At 35.9% G+C, this 12,695-nt stretch overlaps 1 protein-coding gene across 1 annotated transcript in view; it reads left to right on the forward strand.

The window, feature by feature from the left end:
- FAT3 (FAT atypical cadherin 3) overlaps positions 1 to 12,695 on the forward strand; it is a 699,235-nt gene that overhangs the window by 60,263 nt on the left and 626,277 nt on the right. The window lies entirely within an intron of this gene.

Genomic DNA, 12,695 nt, shown 5'->3' on the forward strand with positions numbered 1-12,695 from the left:
CCCATTAGTATGTAAGCTGCTCAAGGGCAAGGATGTCTCACTTTTGTCTTTCTGTCTCCAGTGCTTAGCACATAGTAGATGCTTAATAATGCTTTTTGTTTGCTTGCTTGAAAACACATTTCTCATTCTTGCAGCCAAGCTAGTGGAATGGGAATCACGAAGCTTTTGTGTATGTACTGTAACATTCTTTCTGGGTGTTGAAGAAAAAAAAACAAAACAAAATACTTTTGTCTAACTGAGCCTGAGGTTGGTAATCACTACGTTCCGCAAAGTTGCCATACAGATACAAGGTATCTACTGTGTTTTTTCTTCCCTTTTAGCTTTGCAGGAGTCCCAGAGTGGGCTCAAAGGCTCTTTGGCGCATGCTATTACTGCCCTCAGGGTTTACAATGTAAGTTAAGTGGACCACTGAGAGGCTTGTCAGCTTGAAATAGTTCAGCCCTTTTTTGAATTATCTGAGTACTGAAGGTCTTGTATTATTTGAAAAGTAGAAAAATTATTACCCTCAGTCCTGCTTGGGTAACTACAAAAATAGCAGAAGAGATTTTTTGAAAAAGCCCTACATATTCTGACTTCTACTTTCAGATTGATTGCCCTGCCTCCCTTTCCCATCATCCCTCCCTTCTTCCTTTTTCTGTTTCTTTCTTACATCTTTCTTTCCTTCCTTTGTTCCCTTCTTTCATACTCTCATCCTTGTATTAATTCTTCTTCCTCTTAATTTCTTTCATTTTTATCCTCCTTCCTTCTTTTATTTCTTCCTTATTCTTTTTCCTTTTTCTTCTATTTTGCCCTCTATTCTTTCCCTCCTCCTTATCTAGGAAAACTAATCTCCTTGCTTAACTTGAATGTACTAATCTCCTTGCTTAACTTGAATGCTTTCCACATCTGAAATTACAACTCTAATAACTACTTTATTATTAAACATGACAGAATTTATAATAACGTTTCCCTCACTGTCTTTTAACTTTCTGGGAAGAGATAGACCTTAAATGCCTTTTCTTCAGAAAAATTAGGAATATTTCTCTGAGGGGAAAAAGTAACAAACCAATAATACATTTCTTTTCAAAATTTATTGAAACCTTCTCTTCTTAACCATTTGGCCACCTACCAGGGGACCTGGTCCTCCTCTGCCACCTACTAGAGAACCCTATCTTCCTCTATGCATGTCTTTGTTCACGTGACCTTGAGGACACTGTTATTTTGCCATTAATTTGGAGTGGATTTGGGGTAGTGTTCCTGCTTCCTTAATGCTGTTTGTGCAGTGTTTGACACGCACAAATCCTCCTTGATAAAAGTCATTAAGCTGGCATACTGAGTTGTGTTTTTTCAATAGCTATGTGCTGTTTGGCTATTATCTCTGATTCTCTCAGAAAATTAAGTGGGATTCTGAGCTGCTTCCTTCTTAGAGTGGTGACGCTTTTTTCCCAGGAGCTGAAGGACAGAGATTTTTCCTTAGAGAAATACATGTCACTTTCTATGCTGAGAGTGGTCACTCCTATACAGTTGTGGCAAGAAAAGACCAACAGCCTCTTTCCCAGTTTGCATACTGAAAAGCCTGCCCTCTGCTCTGTTCCCAAAGTGGTTATTTTCTGAGGCTTACTCAAAGCTAGTTGTGTGTCTGTAGGCATAGTGTGTGACTTTCTGGGACTTATTAGAATTCTGTTTGGATGGTGTGGACAGTTTTCTTGGAATAGGAAGGTGGATTTGGGATTTTGTTCCCTCCATTTCCATTGAATTTACTCTCTGGGTTTGCCATATATTCCTATATAGTTTATAGGATCATTGATGTAAAACTGGATTTCCAAGTGCCCTGTAGTTAACCCTTACCTTTTACAAATAAAGAAACTTCATTTTACCAGACAGCAGGCAGAATTGAAGCCAGCTCTTTATCTCTTAACTTAGTAGTTCATCCTTTGTATTTCTTGGTTATCCCTGGTCCAGCTTCCATGGAATTATGTTGCAGGAGAAAATAACCCAAATGTAAATATGATATGTGTTATGGAGCATTTCTTCTTATTTCTCCTTCTCCTTCTCCTCCTCCTCCTCCTCCTCCTCTTCTTCCTCCTCCTCCTTTTTCTCCTCCTCCTTTCTCTCTCTCTCTCTCTCAGAACATTGTTCTTTTCTTACTGATTCATCCTGGAATGATGAAGAAAATGATAAAGATCTGAGTGACTAAAAATTTCTTTTCTACTCCTTGAACTTCCATGGCACTTGCTAATATTTGAAATTTCATTATTGTCTTTTTCATGAAAATGAATATGTCTCCTAGGAGGAATAACTGGTTAAACCAATAACACTAACTAATGTTTATCAATCATGAATTTTACAGGCCACATAATTATCACTTTGCAACTCCTCAATGGCATAGGACAGAGCACAGACAAATTTTGATGGAAGAAAAGGATGATAAAGTAGAAAACAGGGAACTTGGCTTAGAATTTCTGTGGCATCCTGATGTTGGAGACAGAAGTCCTAGTAGATTGGTACTTAATAAATGTCTGAATTGAACAAGGTTGCTATGAAAGGGAGAGCAGATTTTAAAAGGGATAAGCAATAACAAAATAGGAGAGGGTAGGTAGGGGGTATACAAATGGATATGGAGCAGAAACCACTAAAGGTAAACCTCATCTTTATCTTTGATGATCTGCCTATAGACTAATTTTGCTTCCCTCTAGAAACAGAACAAATAGGCAAGTTTGCTTAGATATATTTTGGAGTCTCAAAAGGAACCTTATAATCCATCGAAATTTAATTTATTTGGAAGTATAATATACACAAAGTTTTAAGTAATCTTAGTTGAAAGAATAAATAGACTTTGTAGAACAGAGGATGAATATCTTGGGAAATTAAATGAGTTTCCGATTTCTGGGGGAAGATGTGAAATAATCTCAGATCTAATTGAACCCTGAGCTCTATTTTTTCATTAATATGTTAATGTTTAATCAATTCAGTTCATCTCTACATTTATTAATCAACTATTCTGTTCAATATACAAAGTGCTAGAATACAAAGACAACAGTCCTTGCCCTCCAAGAGATTGCATTCTATTGACCTTTGTGTGTTTGTACAAGTGCATACACATGCTTGAATTCATGCAGGAGAGGGGGGGAAATAACTTGTACAGAATTAAGTAAATACCAAGTATATATCTGGCTACTTCAAGAGTGAGAGAACACTAGCATTAGGTTGGGGGGCTGTTAAAGGCAATTAGGTAGAGCAACGAATAGAGGACCAGACCTGGATTCAGGAAGACCCAAATTTAAATTCACCCTTATATTTGTTTGATTCTGAGCAAGTAATTTAACACGGTGTCAGTTTTCTCATCTGTAGAAAATAAGCTGGAGAAGGAAATCACAAACTATTCCAGTACTTTTTCAAGAAAACCCCAAATGGGGTCACAGAGTCAGACATGATTGAAATGAGCTAATAACAGGATATTAAAAAAAAAGTGTGTGTGTGTGTGTGTGTGTGTGTGTGTGTGTGTTGTGGGAAATCACTTGTGAAAGAAAAACTTATGAGAACTAGAAAAAAGCATTACTATGTGCCAGGCACTATGCTAAGAACTCTATAAATATCTCATTTGATCAAAATCAAGAAAATCTAATTTCTTGTAAAGGTAATAGTTAGTCTATCATTGGGGAGTGTATGATTGTTAGTCTACCATTGGAGAGTGTATGAGGTAATCCTAGTAATCCTAGAATGTTAGGATTTAGAATAAGGATTCAACTACTCCAGTCTCCACATTTTCATAAGAAATTTAGTCCTAGAGGTGAAGTAATTTATTGGAGTTTATTTATGTGGCTAGAGAATGGTAGATCCAATTCCTCCCTCCCTCCCTCCCTTCCTTTCTTCCTTCCTCTTTTTCTTCCTCTCTTCCTCCCTCCATTATTCCCTCCCTTCCTCCTTCCTCCCTTCACCCACATTTCCATTCTTCCCTTCCTTCCTTCCTTCCTTCCTTCCTTCCTTCCTTCCTTCCTTCCTTCCTTCCTTCCCTCCATGGTATCCATAGGTACAGAATTGAAAGGAATTTTCTTGGTAGTTAAGTCCATATCCTCCAACCTCACAGTTTATGGATGAAGAAATTGAAGCTGAGAGAAGTTAAAAAAGTAGAAGTGGAAGTTTGCGTTTGAACTCAGGACATTTGAATCCCCAAAACAGTATTCTTTTCATTTTGTATCATTTTTTTTCTAACCTGACATCCCAGAAGTTTTTTTTCCCCCTTCCTCCCCACAAATCTTTCTGTTCTTCATTTACAAGAAGGAAGGAATTATGAACCTATCATAAATATGTATATCAAAGTAAAAAATATATTTTCCCTCGTATTTCTAAAGTAAAATTATCCAAGTGTAGATAGACTTGAGTCCTTCATTTCTTCTGCCCTTGATTCCTTGTATAGGGAGGACCTTGAGCTTTCAGATGCATCCCTAATTTAATTTTAATCTCTAGCTGTTCTTTTGTATATATTTTCCATTCAAATGATAAGTATGCAATTGTGGCTGCCTTGATTAATGTTTTACATATTTCCCCAGGCATTCATGTAGAGTTGACTAAAATATAAGTTACCCTTGGTTGCAGAGAACTTCTGATTGGCATCTAGAAACATTCACAAAATATATCCTTTGGTAAGCAGTATTCCAACCTATAATTTTCTTCTTCTTTTTTTTTTTTTTTTTTTTTTTTTTTTTTGCAGGGGGGTAAAAAGGGAGAGAAGGAGGCATTCTTGAGAGCCATGTCTCTTCCCGTAAATAGAAGGGTGTGGTTTGCAATCATTATGTTTTCATTTTCAGCCTTTTACGGGGCATAAGGAAAATTAAGAAATAAATCTATTCAGGTGTTTTTAACAGGATGAACTGGAATGGAATGCAAAGTCAGCTTGTTTTTCCTCTTCATCTTCTACAAAAATATCACCATATCCTAAATTGCCTTGGGTCAGAACTCCATTTGCTGAATAATTCAACAGCTTGAACTGGTAGAATTAGAGGACTCATTAGGCTGAAGGTCAAAAGTTAAGTTAAAAACATTTCCTTATAGTCATGATGTGATTCCCAGTGTTGACAAATTCAAGAAAGGCAGTGAATATTGAAAGATGTAGGGGTCCTCATGAATTAGAGACACAACTATTACTTTGCCATTTACATGCCTTGCTGCTTAGGAAGTGTCCTGAATTCCAATCATTTAGATTTCTATCTGTAAGTGGATGTATTGTAGAAGAATCTACTTGGTCTTTTTCATAAAATTTTTGGTTGATACGTAAAATGTTTCCCCTGTTCATATATTTAAATAAAGTGTTCCTGGCCCTGGAAATTTTCTTAAAAGAAATGAATTGGTTTCATATCATTTTATAAGCAAATGGAACTTTTTTTTTCTTTTTAAATTTATCTCTTAATATTTGGTGTTTTACCTAAGTTCTTTTCACTCTCCACCATGATTTTTCCTAGTTTCATGTACCGGAGTAGTTCCCCTTTCCCTCCCCCCCAAGTATCTGTTTTTCAATTACTGAGAAAGGAAAGAAGGACTCATCATAAATATGTAGATCAAAGTAAAAAAAATATTTTCCCTTGTATTTCTGAAGTAAAATTAGCCATGTGTAGTTAGACTTGAATCCTTCATTTCTTCTGCTCTTAAATCTTTGTATAAGTTGGACATTGAACTTTCAGATGCATTCCTAATTTAGTTTTAACCTCTGACTGTTCTTTCGTATATATTTTTAAATTCATATACTATGTGAAATTGTGGCAGCTTTGATTAATGTTTTACATATTTCTCCAGCTTTCCTATTCTCTGTAGAAGAGAGCTCAAGATTTGAAGCCCTCAGATGACAAATCCCTTTCGTGGATTGACAATATGAAATTATTGCATGGAGACAGCAAGCATAAGAAAAGTTTTAACTATACTGAATTTGTTGAGTGCCCTCCATGGTGAATATCAAGCAATGTACAAATATTGTCAACCCTCCATCATTTTGGGGACCTTAGAATTTACTATCCTTATCCAAAACAAAAATAATAGTAGCAATAGAGTACATTTTATGATTTCCCTTTTCCTGTTCTCTAATCTAGAATGCCCTTCATTTCTGCAAGCTGAAACCTGCTCAAGACCCAGATTAGGTCTACCTTCTTCACAAAGACTTTCCTGATCCTTCTAGGTTGAGAAATATCTCTTTTTTTTTTCGAATTCTCATAGGATTTTTGTTTTGTTTTGTTTTGTTTCTTTTTTCTGACTTTTGTACTTATCATAAAATCACAGATTTTAAATGTGAGAAAGGACCTTCTAAATTATTCAGTCTATCACTTTCAATTTACAGATAAACACTTCAACCATCAGAGAGGTTCACTAGTGTGTTCTGGTTCACATGGCCACATAGTGGTAGAGTCAAAAGTAAAATCCATGTCTCCTGAATTTAATTTTTTTTTAAAGACTAATAAAAGTTACAAGGAGAAAAGATTTTTGACAGTTCATGTGTTAAAGTTCATTGATGGACTCTCATTCTAAAACTGTCTTTGTGATCATCACGAAAATCATCCACATAAATTCTGAATTGATCCCTGTTAATTGAAGGAGTATGATTTCTGGTTCATCCAAATCCCTCATTGCTCTTTAATTAAACCTAACATTTCCTAATTATTGTTCATTTTAATTTTAAAAACTTAAAAATTAGTATATTATGTTAAAATAAATGATATGTTTTCAATGTGCTTTAATTTAAAGCTGGGTTTGGGGAAAAGATATGATGTAGGGGCACGAGACACAGGTAGACATTTTAGTTTCCCTCCAGGAGAAAGTCTTGTTTAATTTATTTGAATAAATTTGATATTTTTGTTGCCTTTATGATATTTAAGGATATGTAACAAACAGACCTTTTTAGATCATCTTGGCAGCTATTTTCTAAATTTTACATTTCCAACATTAACACAGTTATAAATTACAGATTTACTTTGATGTGTTGTCATTATATGGAAAAGACTCTTATATCTCCAAGTCTGTGCTGGTAGACTGTATGCTCTAGTGGATGGATTGTGTATCTGATGTTCAATACCAGTTTAGCTAGATTTGAAGAGTCTCCTTCCTATTGGATCTGATGTGCAAGATCAGCTTAGTTCAGTTTGGAGAGTCCCCTTCCCACACTGGATTTGACATGATGACTATTTTTGGATATGGCAACTCTCAATCACTTTTTTCTATTAAGTACTAGGGAGATGGTGATTTTTCATCCCTAATTACCCTAGTAAAATTGAGAATCATTATAGTTTTGAAATAATCATATTTGCTTTTCAGCCTTACCTTCCTTCCTTCACTCTTAAGCTCTTGAAGATTTTTTAAAAATTTCTGTCACAGTACCAGACATATAGTCAGCCCTCAATAAATGTATACTTAGTGGATGAATGGCAAAATGGACAAATTCCAAAATTAGACTTAGAAATGAGATCTCTTTGTTTCCTTTTCTGGAATTCTATCCATTACGAAATTCAGTTGTCTCTTGGGAAGGTGTCATGTGGAACTTGTTCTGCAAGTTGGTATGGTGGAGCTTATACCAATACACATTGGAACATCTTAACAGAATTCATCATTATCTTCTTCCTGTCATTTAAGACTCGTTTTTTATGATACTTCAGAGAAATCTAGTTGAATGTGAACTAAGTTGTTATTTTGCCGTGTAAGGGTCACCATCCCTCCCTTTTAGTAGCACTTGCAGGGTCAGAAAGCTGTAAGAGTACTTAGTGGCTATCCCAATACACTCCTTTTATAGAAGGGGAAGCTAAGATTCAGAAGGGAAATGTTAATATAGTTAATGAATAGGAAAGCTAGAAGCTCCTCTTATATCTCTCTCTCCAAATCCAGGTCCTGTTCCATTATACTTGCTGGCTTCTCTCAAGGTCCTTGAGGACAAAGACTATGATATTTTTCATTTTTTTCTACACTTAGCACTGAGTACAGTGTCTTGCACAAACTAGTTGCTTAATAAATTTTATTTAATTTAATTTGGGGGAGTTATCATGAACAACAATTGTTATACCAGGGAAGACTGAGTTAATGGAGATTTCTGGTATGATGTTAAGTCTGGGGCTCTCAGACATCCTTCTTTTTGTGTTTGTTGGCATTGCAATCTGAATTTTAAGATTCGAAGCTGCTGGGCAGGGGTGAGATCTATCTTCCTTGTGACACATAATACATTGGGGTAGTTTCCTCAGGCTTGTAGGCCCTTTATTTTTACTTTTCAAGGGGGAGACAACAGGTCCCTTTGAAATGCTGGACTTAATGCTGTAGGCTTGTTCCATCAGTCTGAAGGGGACAGTGCTGTGAGATCTCATGAATCTTCTGAATGTGGCTTGTTTTTTCCTTGCTTCCTATAGGCACTTGATTTGAAGTTAGATTTATTTTATGTCTCAAAACCATTCCACCGTTTTTTACCTGTGCTTGACAGTTCCTAGCTGAGCAAGACAATTGCTTTTAGCCCTCCTCCAAAGTCAGTATGCCCCTGGTTTGCAAAGCTGTTAGGTTGCTCTATAGGAATGTCGATCATTTTCGTGAAGGGGCTATCTGTCACTATTTCCTTAGTATCTACAAAGAAAAAAACTTAGAAAAAAATTTCTGAACTAAAAAAAGTACAAACATTTTAATATGCAAATAAAAACAAGAAAAAGTTCATTTTAGATGAAATCAAGAAATTCTATTATACACTTTTTTAAGGTGTATATTTAATTCAAAAAGGTGGTAACAAAATTATGTTTCTCCTATTTTTTTAGAGGCAGGGATTTTGGGTGATATGTTATTTATTTTTCTTTTTGCATGTCTATCATTAGCTAGTCCCAATACTCCTAAAAATAAGTGTAATCAGTGAAATTATATTTTAATTTTTTATTCAGTTTTTTAAAATCATTTACTTTTAATACACATGCCTTTATGAATCATGTTGGGAGAGAGAAAAATCAGAGCAAAAGGGAAACATTATGGGAGAGAAAAAAATAGAAAAAAGAAGTGAACATAGCATTCATTGAGTTACATTCAGTCTCCTTAGTTCTTTTTCAGGATCCAGATGGCATTTTCTGTCCAAACTTTATTAGGGTTGCTTTGGATCTCTAAACCACTGAAAAGAACCAAGTCTTTCATAGTTGGTCATTACATGTTCTTCCTGTTATTACGTACAATGTATTGCTGGTTCTGCTTGTTCCGTTTAGCATCAGTTCTTGTAATCTTTGCAGGCCTTTCTAAAATCAGCTTAATCATAATTTTGTTTAGAAAAATAGTATTCCATTATCTTCATATACCACAGCTTATTCAGCCATTCCCCAGTTGATGGACATCTATTCATTTTCCAATTCTTTGTTACTGCAAAAAGCTGCTACAAGCATTCTTGCACATGTGCATCCTTTTCCTTTCTTTATGATTTTCCTTAGGATACAGACCCAGTAGTGGGACTGGTGGACCAAAAGGTATGCACAGTTTGATAACCCTTTGGGCATAATTCTAGAAAGGTTGGATCATTTCATAGTTCCACCAACAAAGCATGAGTGTCCCACTTTTCCCACACACCCTCCAACATTTATCATTATCTTTTCCTGTCATCTTAGCCAATCTGAGAGGTGTGAGGTGTACCTCAGAGTTGTTTTAATTTGCATTTCTCTAATCAAAAGTGATTTAGAGCATTTTTCATGTAACTATAGATGGCTTTAATTTTGTCATCTGAAAATCATCTGTTCATATCCTTTGAGTAGTCAACAAAAATAAATCATTGCTTCGAACACATCTGAATGTACTTAGCTCATACTACAATATAAGGCAAAGACAGCTGGGTAGTACAGTGAATAGAATGCCAGGCCTGGAATTGGTAAAACTGGAGTTCAAATTCACCCTGAGACACTAGCTTTGTGACTTTGGTCAAGTTACTTATCCCTGTTTATCTTAGTTTCCTCATGTACAAAATGAACTATAGAAGGAAATGGCAAAGCACTCCAGTGCACAGCAGTTCTAGTCTGGTATTACATTCTAGGGCAAAAGACCCTAAACTTTTTGTGGGAGTTCTTTTTTTATTTCACAAAATCAAAAAGATGGAGGAGGAGGGAGGAGAGTGGTTCTAACTATAAGCTTCTTATTTACTAAAAAACAGCAGAACTGGAAAGGGATTATGATGACCTTATATTCCTCTCCAAATTAGGAATTGCAGCAAAATGAGGGGAGAGGGACCTGGTGATCTCTGTTTCCTTGGAGATCAGCCAAGTAAAGTTTGGATCTCTACTAAGTCCCTATTTTAATGGTTGGAGAATTCTGTTTCAGAGCGAACTTATCACCAATGTGTTCTGTGCGAAGTGGGGCTTCTGAGGGGAATTGGTGACCCCAGTGACCTAAATGCAATGTATGAGCATTCCAATACAGTTGTTTTTCCCCGTAACCTTGGCCAGCCCACTTTCCCTCAGTTAATGGCCTTAGCATACTAGTGGAGAGGGGATTGCCAAGGAAGCCGGCTGGACATTTTGGCAAAAATTAGATCAATAGAACAGAAGCAAACATGCGAGCCTGACGCAGCTGCTGGGCCGACAGATGGATATCCTGCCCTGATCCTACCCCAGAGTTATGTCTGTCGGCAGGGTGATGCTGGGGAAGCCCATTCTGCACATGCTCGTGTTGAATGCCAACTCAGCAGGTAAGCAGGAAGAGGATTTTGCACCCCTGGATTGTGAAACTCTGCTCTTCAGAGATTCAAATATTTTTAGTTTTTTGGTGTAGACCATTATAATATCAGAATTTTTATGGCAGTCCTCTTAAGTGTCTCCTTTCATGCTTCTCCTCCTTCCCTCCCCCATGGACTCAGTAAAACTCCAAGCCTACAGTGGTTTTAGAGGACATCATAAAAAATATCATGGATATTTTAGGATTTGAAATGGCATGAAAGGAAAATTACCAATGCACCAAACTGCCATTTAATAGGAGGTGGTGATATTGATCTGGTAATGTTTCCTATGGACCTAGTTATAATAGCTGTATAATATCGCATAATTTATCAAAATAATTTAAAAGTTGGCAAATTAAGCCATTATGGAGCCTCTGAGTCAAATGAGATGGAATTTAAAGGGATGAGGCTGGGAAGGAAGGAAGGAGGTCATATCCGTGCAACTGGAATTGGTATCTAAGGATTCCTGTTGGTCTTGTTGACCCCAAGATTATGTTTGATTTACGCATTTATAAGTGCTTTCTGTGTGCTAGGCACTGTGCTGAATGTCTTACAATCATTATCTCATTTGAACCTCACCATAACCATGTGAGGCAGATCCTGTCATTATATACTTTTTGCATATGAAGCCAAGTGACTTGACCAGGTTTGCACAGCTAGTAAGTGCTGAGACCATATTTAAACTCCATTCTTTCTAACTCCAACACAGTCACTCTATCCACCTCACTCACTTAACTTCAAGGCAAGGTTACAAGAGAACAATATCCAGGTTTGGGGTTTTTTTTTTTTTCTTTCTTTCTTTTTTTTTTTTTTTTTTTTTCCTTTTTAATTCTTCTTAACTCGAAGCACTATTATCACTCTTCTGGGATGAGTTTCAGCATCAATGCTTACATAAGATAACATGCTAAAGTTCTTTGATTTGTAGAATATGATTATGTTTATTAGAACATTTCTGGGACAATAAACTGCTTTTATGAGGGGTCCGTTATCATCAGGTTGTAAGTTTAGTGCATAGCTCAACACATTGGCTTTTATAGCCTGTAATGAAATGTCTGCTGTTACCGAAAATTTAATGAAAATTATTATGGTATTTCAGCTTCCTTATTAAAAATCAGGTCTTGGTATTTCAGAAACTTTCATTATTACTTTAATCAGTTTATGCTCCCATTACCCTTCTAGGGTGCTCAACTTCTCGATTTTGCAAGTTTTCTTCAATGTTCTTTCTTTAATGTTTTCTCCACATGCATAATCGAGAGCATACTTGATGAGGAGTAATCGAGCATAATAAAAGGAGAAGATTTCTCCCTGCTTTTTTGAAAATAAGAAGCCATCCATTTTCATTACCAAAATTAAACAGTAAAACCTTATTTCAAGCCCCTCTAATTCAGAATTTCTACTCATTTGAACAGGGGTTACTAAAGTTCAGCTTTGCATTATCTGTAGAAAGGGAGTTTGCTAAGCAATTTACTAGTATAAACAAGATTATAGAGGGAATGTTGAAATCTTTTAAAAGAAGCCAACTTTGTGAATACTTGAAAGGCATTATATTTATACAAACAACTCATGTGCTTATCATAAACCACTCATCATTCAAGGAGTTTCACCTAAGCCATGTTCTAGGCCATACATACTTTACTAGTTTTATTTGAGTAACTATAATGTGTCAGAAAGGTATAAATCAACTTTTTTTTTTTACTTTAAATTATTTTTAAAAATAGTAGACTGACTTCCCTGACGGTTATCAGTTTATTCTATTTTTTGCTGCTTTCATTAACTTTGATTCAATAAACAAAGTTCCTGTTTTGACTACTTTCCAAGGAGTACAAAGCACAGGTAAGAAATAACTTCTGTTCTCATGGAGCATTCAGTCTAATTCTAAATTCTGGGAGTTTGGTTAAGAGCAGTATTACTTTAAGACTAATAATAACTGTTTGGCCACATTCTTATAGTCTATAAAAGGACAAACAAAACACAAAGTAATTCTTAGCCTATGCACATGAACATGTCCACATTCTTGTCCATTCTTAGT

The sequence above is a fragment of the Sarcophilus harrisii genome, chromosome 3, assembly GCF_902635505.1.
Source record: "Sarcophilus harrisii chromosome 3, mSarHar1.11, whole genome shotgun sequence".
In the NCBI taxonomy this organism is placed as follows: Eukaryota; Metazoa; Chordata; class Mammalia; order Dasyuromorphia; family Dasyuridae; genus Sarcophilus; species Sarcophilus harrisii.